We start from the raw sequence: 13,993 nt of genomic DNA, 5'->3' as shown, positions 1-13,993 counted from the left end.
ACCTCTCAAACCAAGCCCGAGGAAACTGTTTGAGACCACAAATAGATTTCTACAATTTACACACCTTGCCTTGCATTTCCTTCTCATACACCCCTAGAGGCAAAGACAGATAGACCTCTTCATGCAGGTCTCCATTCAAGAAAACATTTTTAACATCAAACTGGTGTAGGGGCCAGTCAAAAGTAGCGGCTAGAGATAACAAAACCTTGACTGAGGTCATCTTAGCGACAGGAGCAAATGTCTCAAGAATGTCAATGTCATACATTTGAGTGTAGCCCTTAGCAACCAACCTAGCCTTAAACCTCTCAATAGAGCCATCAGAGTGATATTTAATGGTAAACACCCATTTACAACCCACTAGTTCCTTCCCTTAAGTTCAGCCATCACAGCATCCCTCCATTCAGGTTGAGATAAGGCTTCCTGTACGAACCTGGGTATCACATGGGAAGAAACAGATGCAAGAAAAGAGTAGTAGGAAGGAGAGAGAAGGCTGTAAGACAGGTGTTTGGAGATACAATGGGTTGTACACTTCCGTTTGCCCTTGCGAAGAGCAATAGGAAGGTTAAGGTCTGGGAAAGCTGTAGATGGGTCAAAAGAAGGCTGACCTATTACCTTAGTAATGATGGAAGGAGCAAGAGGCTCTTCTGTAGGAGTGGAAACAACCTGCCCATGTCTGAATCTCTGCCTTTGTTACCACCTTTTGAGAACAAGAGGAGGAGGAATTATAGGAGAATGTGGTGGAGGAGGAGGAATAGGAATATCGGAGGTAGGTCCAGTGGGAGAAGAAGACACCTCATGATAGGACTCAAGAGGAATGGGAAGGGGAATAGTTGGAGACATAGCAAAAGGCTCTTCAGATTTCTCCTCCTCAGGAGAAATGCTAAAGGAAGGAGTCAACTCAGCAAAGGTGACATCCCGAGATGCAAAACGGGTGCCACGAATTGGATCAAAACAGCAATATCCCTTCCGTGAAGAAACATATCCCAGAAAAACACATTTATGAGCCTTAGGTTCAAACTTGTGCCTTTGATGACTGTGAATATGCACATAGCAAGTGCACCCAAAAACACGGAGAGGAAGAGAAAAAATATCCTCATCCGAGAAGAGAAGGCTAAAGGGGGTTATGAAGTCAAGGACCCGGGAGGGCATATGGTTGATCAAAAAGGTAGCAGTAAGAACAGCATCTCCCCAAAATTTTATAGGAACATGGGATGCAAGCAAGAGGGATCTGGCAACTTCAACCACATGTCTATTCTTCCTTTCCGCCACCCCGTTTTGTTGTGGAGTGTAGGAACAAGAACTTTGATGAATAACCCCAAAAGTTTCAAGATAGGTGGAGAGGGTTCTCTCAAAATACTCCTTAGCATTATCAGAACGGAATATTTTGATACGAGTGTTAAACTAGGTGAGGATGAGTTCATGAAATTTTTGCCCAATAGCTGGTACTTCATCCCTGGATTTCATGAGATAAATCAAAGTGTAACGAGGGTAGTCATCAATAAAAAGGATAAAGTAACTGTAACCCCCCATAGTTGGCAAATGATATGGCCCCCACACGTCAAAGTGAACAATATGAAAAGGAGAAAGAGATCTTTTATTGCTTACTGAATAAGAATGTCTACAATGCTTTGCCAGTTCACACGACTCATAATGAAGACTCGATAAAGACACTCCCTTAAACATATCTGGAAACAAATGACTCAATGCAGAAAATGACAAATGACCAAACCGAAAGTGACATAACAAGACTTTGTTAACAGACTCTGACAAAACTGACTCTAAGGCAACTCCATGAGGTGGTCCTAAAGCTCGATCCGGTGTGTCCAGCAAGTATATTCTGTTCGCCTCATGGCCACTCCCAATCATCCTCTGAGATTGCAAGTCCCTGAAAAACACAATGAGTGGGAAAAAAGGTTATGCTGCAATTCATGGATTTAGTTAAGCTGTTAACAGATAAAAGGTTTGTATTAAGTTTAGGGACATGAAGGACAAAGGATAAATAAAGGGTGTCAGAGGTCTTTATATCTCCTTTACCAGAGATGGGAGCAAGAGACCAATCAGCAAGGGATATTTTATCTTTGCCGGAGAGAAGGTGGTATGAGCATAAGAGATAAGACAGGCTGGTCATATGGTCTGATGCACCGGAATCAATAATCCAAGGGATTTTATGATTACCTGAAACTGAAGCATGATTTGCAGAAGCACGAATACCTGAGTGAGAAAATGCTGATGAAGATGATGTGTTGTTGTTGAAAGAGTGAGATGAAGAAATCGTAGCTTCCAAGTGATTTAGTAGCCTCCCATACTTTTCAAAATCCGCCTTCATTGCTGCCAACTGCTCAATGGTTGATTTCTCTTCACTCTCCTTATTTCCTCCTTCAGGTACTGTAGCAACATTAGCTGCCTTCTGCTTTCCTACTTGACTGCCCTTCTTAGAGTTGTTATTCTTAAACCTATCAGGAAGAAGCTCAGGATGAAGCTTCCAGCAAGTGTCCTTTGTATGCCTCAGTTTCTTGCAATATTCACATATCTGCTCCTTTTTCTCAGTAGGACCCTTTGGCTTTATTCCAGCATGTGCAAAGTGTTCTGTAGATGGACCCTACAACTGAACCTGTCGCCTACTCTCCTCACTGCTTATCATAGCATATGATTGGGAAAGAGTAACCTCATCTCTGGCCAGGATATTTTGCCTAATGATGTCAAACTTAGGGTTGAGTCCAGTGAGAAATTCAAACACCCTATCTCTCCACCAACTTCCTATAAATTTCAGCATCATTCTTACTCTCCCATACAACTGTCTCCATAACATCAATTTCTTGCCAATAGGGATTTCAGTATAGAGTAGTAGATTGCTACACTCTTCTCCCCCTGTCTTAGGTTCTTCACATCACTTTTCAACTTATAGACTCTGGCTACATTCAACTTCTGTGAATAGGTCTCAGTAACACTATCCCATATCTCCTTAGCCGAAGACATCCAGAGATGACGCTGACTTATATGAGGTTACATAGAATTGACCAACCATCCTATGACAGTATAGTTCTCTTGCATCCATTTCTCAAATTCAGGGTCTGTCTCTTCGGGTTTCACTTTACTACCTGTGAGATACCGGAGTTTTCCTCTACTACAGACATAAATTCTTATAGATTGTGCCCAAGCAAGATAATTTGTCCCATCTAGCTTGATTGTGGTTACACCAGTCAAAACGGAATCTACCGAGCCAAGGCCTGAAGCCGGCACTTGCTTGAACTCACTTCCGTATGGCTCCATTAATCAAACAAAAATCAAAGAACCAGAAATTTTGTCTATATAAACTTACTTGAACTCAAACCAGAACCCAAATGCTTGAAAACTAGGGTTTTACTACGTCCAGCTGTTGGGGAGGGAGAGAGAAGATGCAGCCGCTCCTACCAGAACTTCCCAATCTCTTCCAAACCTGAACCGCCCTCCTTTAAGAATCACAAGGCACCTCCCAAGCACAGAGCGCCACACCCAAAGCTTCACCATTACCTGTACCTTCAAAAATCTCTAATCGGATAGGGTTTTGGGCAGTAACAGAACAACACCGCTTCTTGGCAATATCCAGCCAGATTTAAACTCTCCAAACCCTCTACCAACTAGGCCAGAGATCCTCTGAACTATAGAGAATCTATCTCTCCATACACTCTCTTAATCTAAGGGTGTATGGGAAAAGAAGAAGAAAGAAAAAAAGGAAGAATTAGACCTGCTCTGATACCAAGATGTAAATCAGTCCTCAAATATTAGGTGTAAATTTGAAGATTAGAAGAAGAAGGAAGAAGAGAAGTAAGAGCAGCAGCACAAGAGAAGAAGATGGCAAAAAGAGAAGGAAGAAGAAGAAGAATCGAATTATCTTCCCTTTCTCCTCTTTATAAAGAATTAAAGTTAGAGTAATGACAAGTATGCCCTTAAGTGGGCGGCCAGCTAGGCAGTAACATAAAGAGATTAAACAAAAAGAAATAGCAGGCCCATTAAGAGAGGCCCATTAGCCAACAATAAAAGAAAAGATATTACAAGAGAAGATACTAAGACCCATTCAGCCCAGTTTCTTTACAGCTAGAAAGAGGAAGGTAAAGAGGAAGGGAGAGAGGGGATCACCTTGTCACAGTCCTCTAGTAGCTAGAAAGAAATCTCTAACCACTCCATTAAACAACACAGAATAATGACCCATTGTCAAGCAGCCTTCAATCCAACCACTTGTGCAGTTTTGGGTAACAATTACTTTTGAAGCAAGAGGTGTAAGTTCTAGAAGATAACCACATATGCAGTATTTTGGAGAACTAAATAAAGCAGGTCAAGTTGTCTACCAAGACAACTTGACCTTTAGGTGTGTAACAATAACAGGATAGTGTCATCTGCAAACTGTAGGTCTGTAACAATAACACCCTCTCCTCCAACCCTCCAACCTCTAATCAAATTCAGGCTGTCCGCTAGTAGCTAGAAAGAGGAAGGTAAAGAGGAAGGGAGAGAGGGGATCACCTTGTCTCAGTCCTCTAGAGCTAGAAAGAAATTTCTAACTACTCCATTAACCAACATAGAATAATGATATGTTGTCAAGCAGCCTTCAATCCAACCACTTGTGCAGTTTTGGGTAACAATTACTTTTGAAGCAAGAGGTGTAAGTTCTAGAAGATAACCACATATGCAGTATTTTGGAGAACTAAATAAAGCAGGTCAAGTTATCTACCAAGACCTAAAAGGATATATGTTTAATCATTACAAATTGGTTTGGTTTTAAAAGAATAATAAACATATGAAGCAAGTTGACTTTGATAGGATAGGAGATTGTCAAGTATTGACCATGGTTTCAAATGTCGCAAAATGTCGCTAATGTCGCCTGACATATGTCGATGTCGAGGCTCACCGACATGAAAATGGATGGTAATATAAAAATTACATTATTTCGGTCGACATTTCCTATATTTCGAAAATGTTGACAAAATCGGTCCAAATAACCAAAAAAAAGACAGTTTTTCCTATTATGTCGACAGGAAGTCGACTAATGTACATTAATAACATAATATATTAGTATATTATATTATTATAACACATTATATTAATATAAATTATTCCATAATAATTTCTATTTAATATTTCAAATAAAATATTTATAAAAAAGAAGTAACAAAACATAAAAACAAAAGAATAAATAATTACTTTATAATATAAAACAAAAAATATTTTTCAAATAATAAAATATTAACTAGTTAGTATTTTTAAAAATATTTATTAGAATCAGAAAATGTTTATTAAATTTTATAATAAATCATATTCTACATTTAATATAAAAAATCAGAATAAATTTATTAAATTTTATACTAAATTATAATTTACTATAAGTTTAGCATTAAAAATCATAAATTCATTAAGTTTTATAAGAAATCAGAATTTATCATAATCTTAATACTACAAAAAGGAGAATCAGTTTATTAAATTTATAATAAAACATAATGTATTATAACTTTAATACTTAGAAAATAAGAATAAATGTATTTCTGTTTACTAGTGTGAAATAAATATATTAGAATTTATAATAAATCAGAATTAAAATAAGAAAAGAAAATATCAGATAACCTTGTAAAAACATCAAAATGCATAATAAATCAGTAAATCATCATTTACTAATTTGTTATTGATCTTAGTTTCTTAGCTTTATATAATGGTTGGGAATAAGATAATAGTCTAGAAATATGTATTAATGCTTCTTTTATCATTTTACAAAATATCATTGCATATTTCCACATACTTCATTATATTTCCACAATGTCTAATTTTTACAATATTTCCCCTCGACATTTCCGACATAAGTCCTATATTTTGGTAAGCGACATTTCCATCGGCATCGACATTTTAAACCTTGGTATTGACGCATGTAATATTCTATGCTGATATCCTTTCTTTCGAGGATGCCTTGTCCTCTTTGCTTCTACAACTTAGCCTTCATATATTAATAAAATTTCCCATTATGAAAAAGAAGAATAGGACATGGTTAATAAGAGAATTTCTTTGTTTCTAGCTTGTCATCTGAAGGATTTCAGGCCTATTAGTTAGGTGTGCAGGCTCTACAATAATAATTTCTAAAGTCCTCTCTTTTAACTTGAAAAAGGCCCTACCATAGAAATTTCACATTTTCAAGGAGCTTGTATTCATGCCAGACAAATTAAAAATCAAATTCTAATAACAAATAAATGTTACAAGAGTTTAAAAGATTCAGGAGGAAATGCTGGACTGGAAAACTAGACTTGGAAAAGCTTATGATTTTGTTGATGTCTTTCTTGAATTTAACCAGGAGAAATGTGGATTTGGAGTAACTTGAAAGAAATGGATTAAAGGATGCTTGATATCCTGTCACTATTCAATTTCAATTCACATGGTAGTCAAGGATTTCTTTTTTTTTAAATGAATAAAAAAGAAAATTTATTAAAAACGAAATAGCAACATACATCACAAGGTGATGAGGGAACACCTAAAACAAAAAGAGACAAAACTAAAACAACAAATACCAGCCCAGTATCACCCGTCAGACCCTTAAACCCGCCCACAATATCAGCCTGATTACAACAAAAATAAAAGAACCGACTCGTATAAAAGAACCAACCCTAATTTTCTTCCCTCTCCCTCAATATTCTTGTTCACTGATCCTAACATCCTTTCCTTTCTCCAATTCCATGAAAAAATGTTTGTGTGAACTGCGAACGTGACCAGATTAGTAAAATTCAATTGTGATTTCATTTTTATGCGAGGATAGTGAAGTTTCATGGAGGTGAACCTTTATGACCCCCACAACCTTTATGTTGACCACCATTAAGCTGAATGGCAGTGGAAACTATGCTGTTAGGGCAAAATCAGTTGAAGTTTCCCTTACAGCTGTTGGGAAATTGAAGTACCTCACTGATAACAAACCTGGGACTGATAATTCTTCTAAGTACTTAGAGTGATTACCAGAAGATGCACAAATTAAAACATGGCTTGGAACTCTATGGAGACAAAAATCAGCCATACCCTTTTTTTTGGATAAACGAGTAAGCATTTTACTAATCCAGTAAATAAGAATTAGAGGCAACCCAAGGAGAGGAACGAGATGCAACCTTTCCTTTAAGATTGATCACAGCATTACAAAATCAGATGAGCATAATTACAAGGTAGCCCAAAATAAAGAATCCCGAGAGACCCCCTGTTTAGCAAGTGAATGAGCCATCAAGTTTGCTGATCTGCCTACCCACTGGACTTTAACTGTCATATTTCTTGTTAGACATTTGACTTTTCCAAGGAGACTTCTATAGCCCCAAACCAAAGAGTCCAGATTCAGCAACCATCCCACCACCACCCGAGAGTCCCCTTCAATAAGCAAATGCTCTATCCCTAGCTAGTTTGCGAGCTGGATTCCTTGTACAGCAGCAAGCAATTCAACCCTTATGGAATCTCCCAGACCCACAGGACCTGAATATAAGGATATGATAATGCTATCTTTATTTCTCAGAACTCCTCCTATACCTGAAGGTCCAGGGTTACCTCTGCTACTCCCACCAAAATTCAGCTTAAAAAACTCCTCCCCAAGTGGCATCCATTGTACCAAAAGTCTGTTCTTCCTAGAAGTATTAGTCACTGCTAACCAACTCCTCCAAAGGTCATCAAAAGAATAACTATCAAACAGGTTTAAAGTTTTCAGCCACTGAATTGCCCTTGTCAAAACACAGTCCTTAACGTTTGATATGCTTCTTTCCTTTTCAGAAAAGATTTTCGTGTCTCTTCCCAAACAGTCCACAAGATTGCTGCTCTGATACACTTCACATAATTCTCCCTCTCTTTGTGTGCCACTCAAAGGTGGACAGACTAGACAACAAGCTAATATCAGATAGCAGGTTCCACCTACACTCAAACATCCCACAAATTCAATTCCATATAGCTGAAGCAAAGGAACAAGAGATCAATAAGTAGTAACAGTCCTCACTTTGAGCTTTACAAAGGACATGCCAATTAAAGGATAAACACCAGTTTGTTCTCTTCCTTTGCAAGTTTTCAAAGGTATTAACCTTACCATAGTAGGCTTCCTAACAGAAAACAACAATCTTTGGGGGAATGGGTCTAGTCCAGACTTCTTTAACTGGGAAAGTAGAGCAAAGGGATTTGACAAAAGAGGAGCAACTAAAAATGCCTTTCGGGTTAGGGGTCCATATTCTTAAATCAGAATTGGGGGGATCCAAATAAGTGGACCCAAGTGATGACAGTAGTGCTAAGACACAAGCAGATTCATCATCACTTAACCCTCTTCAAAAACCAAAATCCCAATTCAAGGCCAACGGAGAGACCAAGGAAGAGGTAAACTTGGAAATCGACTCTTTCTTGTAACGGGAAAGAGAATAAAGAGATGGAAATAGGTCTTTAAGGGGTTGGTTTCCCATCAAGATACCCCAGCATCCCATCCATTCTCCGAACAACCACGAATGCTAGTCACCACCTTGTGCCACAACCTCTCTCTCTCCAAAGGCCATCTCTATAACCACTTCCCTAGTAGAGATTCATTCTTAAGAACTAAGTTACCTAGTCCTAATCCCCCTTCTTCCTTACTTTTGCTAACTATCTCCCACCGATCAAATGATCTTTCTTCACTTCCCCTGGCTTCCACAAAAAAATTCCTCATCACCTTTTCTAGCTTCTTAGCTTCCCTTGAGGGTATCTTGAGTACTAAGAGAAAATAAATCGGCAAACTAGCAAGTGTAGCCCTAATCAAGGTCACTCTACCCCCTAGAGATATGTAACTCTTCTTCCAAGTCACCAACCTCTTTTCAAACTTTTCCACAATTGGATACCAAAATTGACTTTCTTTTGGGTTAGCACCTAGAGGAAGCCCCAAGAAGATTGAAGGCCAAGAGAACATTAAACACTCTAAGCAGCCTACAATAGCCTATGTCGCCAAATGTCGCTAATGTTGCCCGACATATGTCGATGTCGAGGCTCACCGACATGAAAATGGATGGTAATATAAAAATTACATTATTTCGGTTAGGTCCAAATAACCAAAAAAATGCAGTTTTTCCTATTATGTCGACAGGATGTCAACTAATTTCGACAAGATGTCGACTAATGTACATTAATAATATTTCCATTAATAGTTTCTATTTAATATTTCAAACAAAATATTTATAAAAAAAAAATTAACAAAATATAAAAACAAAAGAATAATTAATCACTTTATAATATAAAACATAAAATATTTTTCAAGTAATAAAATATTAACTAGTTAGTATCTTTTAAAATATTTATTAAAATCAGAAAATGTTTATTAAATTTTATAATAAATCATATTCTACATTTAATATAAAAAATCAGAATAAATTTAATAAATTTTATACTAAATCATAATTTATTATAAATTTAGTACTAAAAATCATAATAAATTCATTAAGTTTTATAAGAAATCATAATTTATCATAATCTTAATACTACAAAAAGGAGAATCAGTTTATTAAATTTATAATAAAACATAATGTATTATAACTTTAATATTTAAAAAATCAGAATAAATGTAGTTCTATTTACTAGTGTGAAATAAATACATTAGAATTTATAATAAATCAGAATTAAAAATAAGAAAAGAAAATATCAGATAACCTTGTAAAAACATCAAAATGCATAATAAATCAGTAAATCACCAGTTACTAATTTGTCATTGATCTTAGTTTCTTAGATTTATATAATGGTTGGGAATAAGATAATAGTCTAGAAATATGTATTCATGCTTCTTTTATCATTTTACAAAATATCTTTGCATATTTCCACATATTTCATAATATTTCCACAATGTCTCTAATTTTTACAATATTTCCCCACGACATTTCCGACATATGTCCTATATTTTGGTAAACGACATTTCCATCGACATCGACATCGACATTTTAAACCTTGGCCTCTGTCTCCCCATCCTCCAAGTTAATTCCCACCACGCAGCTTTTATCAAGGTTGATTGACAAGTTGGAAACAAACTCAAAAGGATTTTATAAGATCTTTTAGGTTTCTCACTCTGCTTAGATCTCTCCCCTCACAGAAAGTGATAATATCATCCGCAAACTAAAGGTGGGTCAGTGGGACATTATTTCTACCTATCCTCCAACCACTTACTAGCTCCTCCCTGTCTGCTTTAGAAATCATTCTGCTAAACACATCTGCCACAAGTGTAAACAAGAAAGGCAAGAATGGATCACCTTGTCGCCCCCTACATGCTGGGAAAAAAATCCTTAACCCCTCCATTAACTAGAACTTAAAAATAACAAGAGGTTATAAAGCCATTCACCCAACTACACCACTTGTCCCCAAATCCACATCTTCTTAACACTTCTAACAAAAAAATCCAGTCCACCAAGTCATAGGCCTTCTCAATATCCAACTTACAAACAAAGCCTTGATTGCTTGATCTCCTCATCTCCTCCACACATTAATTTGCTATAAGGATCTTATCTATAATTTGTCTACCGTGTACAAAGGCTCCTTGAGCTTGAGTAATGAGAAAGGGAAGAACCTTTTTAAGTCTCAATGACAGCACTTTTGCCACAATCTTATAGATGCTAGTCACCAAACTAATCGGACTGAAATGTTTAGGATGTTTTGCATCTAATCTCTTAGGGATAAGAAACCTTTTTAGTTAATTCATTCAGATGTTTTGGGTCAGTGTCCTATAGTGCTTTATTTAGGGTTCAAATACTTTGTTACTTTTGTTGATGACTTTTTACATGGTTATTTTTGTTAAAGGAAAGGTCCAAATTATTTTTTGTATTCAAATCTTTCTTTATGGAAATAAAAGCCCAATTTGGCTCTATTATTTGTGTTATTCAATCTGACAATGCTAAAGAATACATGTCTTCACCCAAGAAGAAAAGACTCATAATTTTGCCCACTGGCACTTCCTCCTGAAAAACTTCCTCCAGCCTAATTTTCTTCTCAATCTCTCTTACTTGATCAGAATCTGATCGTCATCTCCAAGCACAAAAAAAGGGTTCTTCAACAAGGAGATTCATTATAAGCCTTTCTTTCCACACTAGTTGCGGATGTATCAAGTAGACTCATCTTTTCACACTAGTTGTGGAGTAGGTACAGTTCATGTGGTGGCCACCCATCTACAATTTGCTAATGACATAATGATCTACAAGGATGAAGGGGAAGAATTAGTTATTAGCCAGGAGTTTAAATTCCTAATTAAATGTTTTGAATGCATATCAAGTTAGAAAATTAATACTGGTAAAAGCTGCAACACAAGCATAAATACAAGAATTAGTTATTAGCCAGGAATTTTGTCTTATGATGTTCATCAATTGATTCGACTTTGTGTTACCTTAGACTACCTCTTTGAGTAAATCATAGATTTAACAGCGTTTGGAACCTAGGTTATAGACAGGTTAAGAAGCTTGCTAGTTGGAAGAGAAATGTCTTTTGGTGGGATAGGATCACCTTAATCAAGTAAAACACGTGTTAAGTTACTAATTTATTACCTTTTGATGTTTAAAATCCAAATGCTTATTGCCAAGAGATTGGAGAAAATCATGAGACATCCTTTTGCGGGAGACTAGATAATCTAACAGGGATTATTTCATCAATTAGCAGATGTAATGCAAGAATAAAGGAGGGTAGGTATGAGAGGATTGTTCCTTAGAAATATCTCTTTGTTGATAAAACAATATTGGTGTTTCCTCTTACACTCAGACAAGTTTTAGCATTTTGTTATTAAAAATAATTCATGATGATTCTTCAGCTAATTGTTGGGAATTGGGACATGACAGACAAGTTGTGGCATTTTACTATTAAAAATATCCATGGTTTTTTGGCTAATGATCGGGAATTGGGATCTAAGCTCAAATACTAGAGCTTCTTTTGCCACCTAAAAAGCTACTTCTTCTATTCTTCTTTCTTGCAATTCATTAGATATGACACCCGCTCTAGTGACAGAATAAAATTCTAGAAAGATTTATGGTGGGGGATTTGCCCTTAAGGCTGCATTTGGGAAGTGTGCAAATGCCAATTCAGTGCACATATGCACTCTGGTTCACTTTTGCAGGTGTTTTGCAAGAATGTATTTATGTATCGATAATGACAGTTAATACGCATTCCAAGATAAGTTTGCATTCAAATGAGAGCAAAAGTTTGCATCCATTTTCAAGTTGTTCAATGTAAAAAAGGTGAATTCCAATCTCGTGATTCATGTTTGCACCTCTCACAATTAAAAATCATTTGGCAATAATACAAAATTATCAGTACAAAACTATGCCCACTTTACATTTTTCTGAACTAGATGGGTAAGTTGTACCAATCATTTTTGTATTTGTTCTCTTCCCAAACACAGCCTAAAGAATCAATTCCCTTCTCTTTCCTCTTCCATTCACAAAAACTTTCCTATCCTATCTCACATTGTGTATCCATTCTAAATAAGGGGTAGTTTGGGTCTCTTTTTTTTGTTTTTTATTTTATTTTTTTATTTTTTTTATCAGCAACACAGGATAAGATTCATTAATATTACAACAAGAAGTTGTGAAAAAATACAGCAACCCAAAGGAGGTAAACCATCCTAGAGTATTACAAATGAGCCCAATACATAGATTGTTTTTGAACCCCTTGCTTAGCTAAACCATCTGCCAAACTGTTTGCAGATGTCTTAACACAATTGATTTGAATCATCATTTCTCTTGATAGCCATTTGAAACATCTTAAGCCATTCCTTAGGTGCCAAGTCACTCCCTCCCCCTTTTTCAGTCAACCCACAATTATTCTCAAGTCACCTCCAATAATCAATCTTTCAAAACCTAATTCTTTGGTTTTCTCAACCCCGTACACATTTGCCAAGAATTCTGATCTAACCACATCACCTTGCCCAATTCATCCTTAGTAAAAGGAGAGTATGTTTCCTTTCTCATCCCTAATTACCCCTCCAATACCTGAAAGGCCCTGATTGCCTACACAACTACCATCAAAATTCAGCTTCTTCCAAGTTCCCCCAGAACCACTGAATTCAGCAAACTTAGCAAATCACACACCAGGCAAACTCTCTAATATTCTAGTGAAGCTGAGGTTCCAATTAAGCCCTTGGGGAGAATAGTGCTAAAAAACAAGTCTACCCAAGAGATTAGAAAGAGCAAAAAGAGAAGAAAAGATCTTGAACAGAGGGGTCTTCCAACCCAAACATCTCCTCAAAATCTAATTTTTTGACCCAAGGCCTAATCATACCTGACATGGTTGAGGAAGACAAAAGGGGTTTAAGGGACTTAAGCTAAGAATGGGTTAGTTTGGGTCTTTGGGACTTGGGCTAAGAAGGGGTTTAAGGGACTTTGAAATTCTTAATTTTATTTCTCTTGTAGGGTATTTGGATGCAGTGTGTTTGGATTGTTTACTTTTTATAGATAATGGCGATTAAAAGAATGGTTTACATACAATCATGCCAAAGGTAATCCAAATGTGTGTTTGGACTTTGGATTCTTCTCTTCGGATTATAGAGTCTGACCTTCAAATCCCTCTTGTTTCTTTGCCTCATTTTCTAAACCTGTCTCTTTGGTTTCTTTCCACGAGTTGTTTTCCAGTGAAGGCTATTTAGAGTGGACCTATGCTTCCTAAAGGCTAAAATTAAGGCTTCTGTTGGGAGCACTTTCACTAGAAGATTAATATTTGTGGGCAAGGTTTAAAATGCATGTGTCAGTTGAAATATTGGTCATCCAAATACAGGAAACATGTTGAAAATGTCGGGAACATAATATGGAATGGAATATTGTAAAAATTATAGAAATAGTGGAAACATTGTGAAACACACAATAATATAGATCGCTAATTTATGTCATGATAAAAGATGCATAAGTAGACCCTTTTAAATTATCATCTTGTTTCAAATCATCAAACAAAGCTAAGATTCATGAATTCTTATAAATTATTCAAGATTCGTGCATCCAGTGTGAAATCATTATTTGTTATGAGCAAGATTGTGTAAAATATTAGACATATT

At 36.3% G+C, this 13,993-nt stretch overlaps 1 protein-coding gene across 1 annotated transcript in view; it reads right to left on the bottom strand.

The window, feature by feature from the left end:
* The window catches only part of LOC104599561 (actin-related protein 4), an 88,449-nt gene that overhangs the window by 32,620 nt on the left and 41,836 nt on the right, over window positions 1-13,993 (bottom strand). The window lies entirely within an intron of this gene.

This window comes from Nelumbo nucifera, chromosome 1 (genome assembly GCF_055504915.1).
Source record: "Nelumbo nucifera cultivar China Antique chromosome 1, China Antique-T2T, whole genome shotgun sequence".
NCBI classification, from domain to species: Eukaryota; Viridiplantae; Streptophyta; class Magnoliopsida; order Proteales; family Nelumbonaceae; genus Nelumbo; species Nelumbo nucifera.
This window is presented reverse-complemented; position numbering and strand designations above follow the sequence as displayed.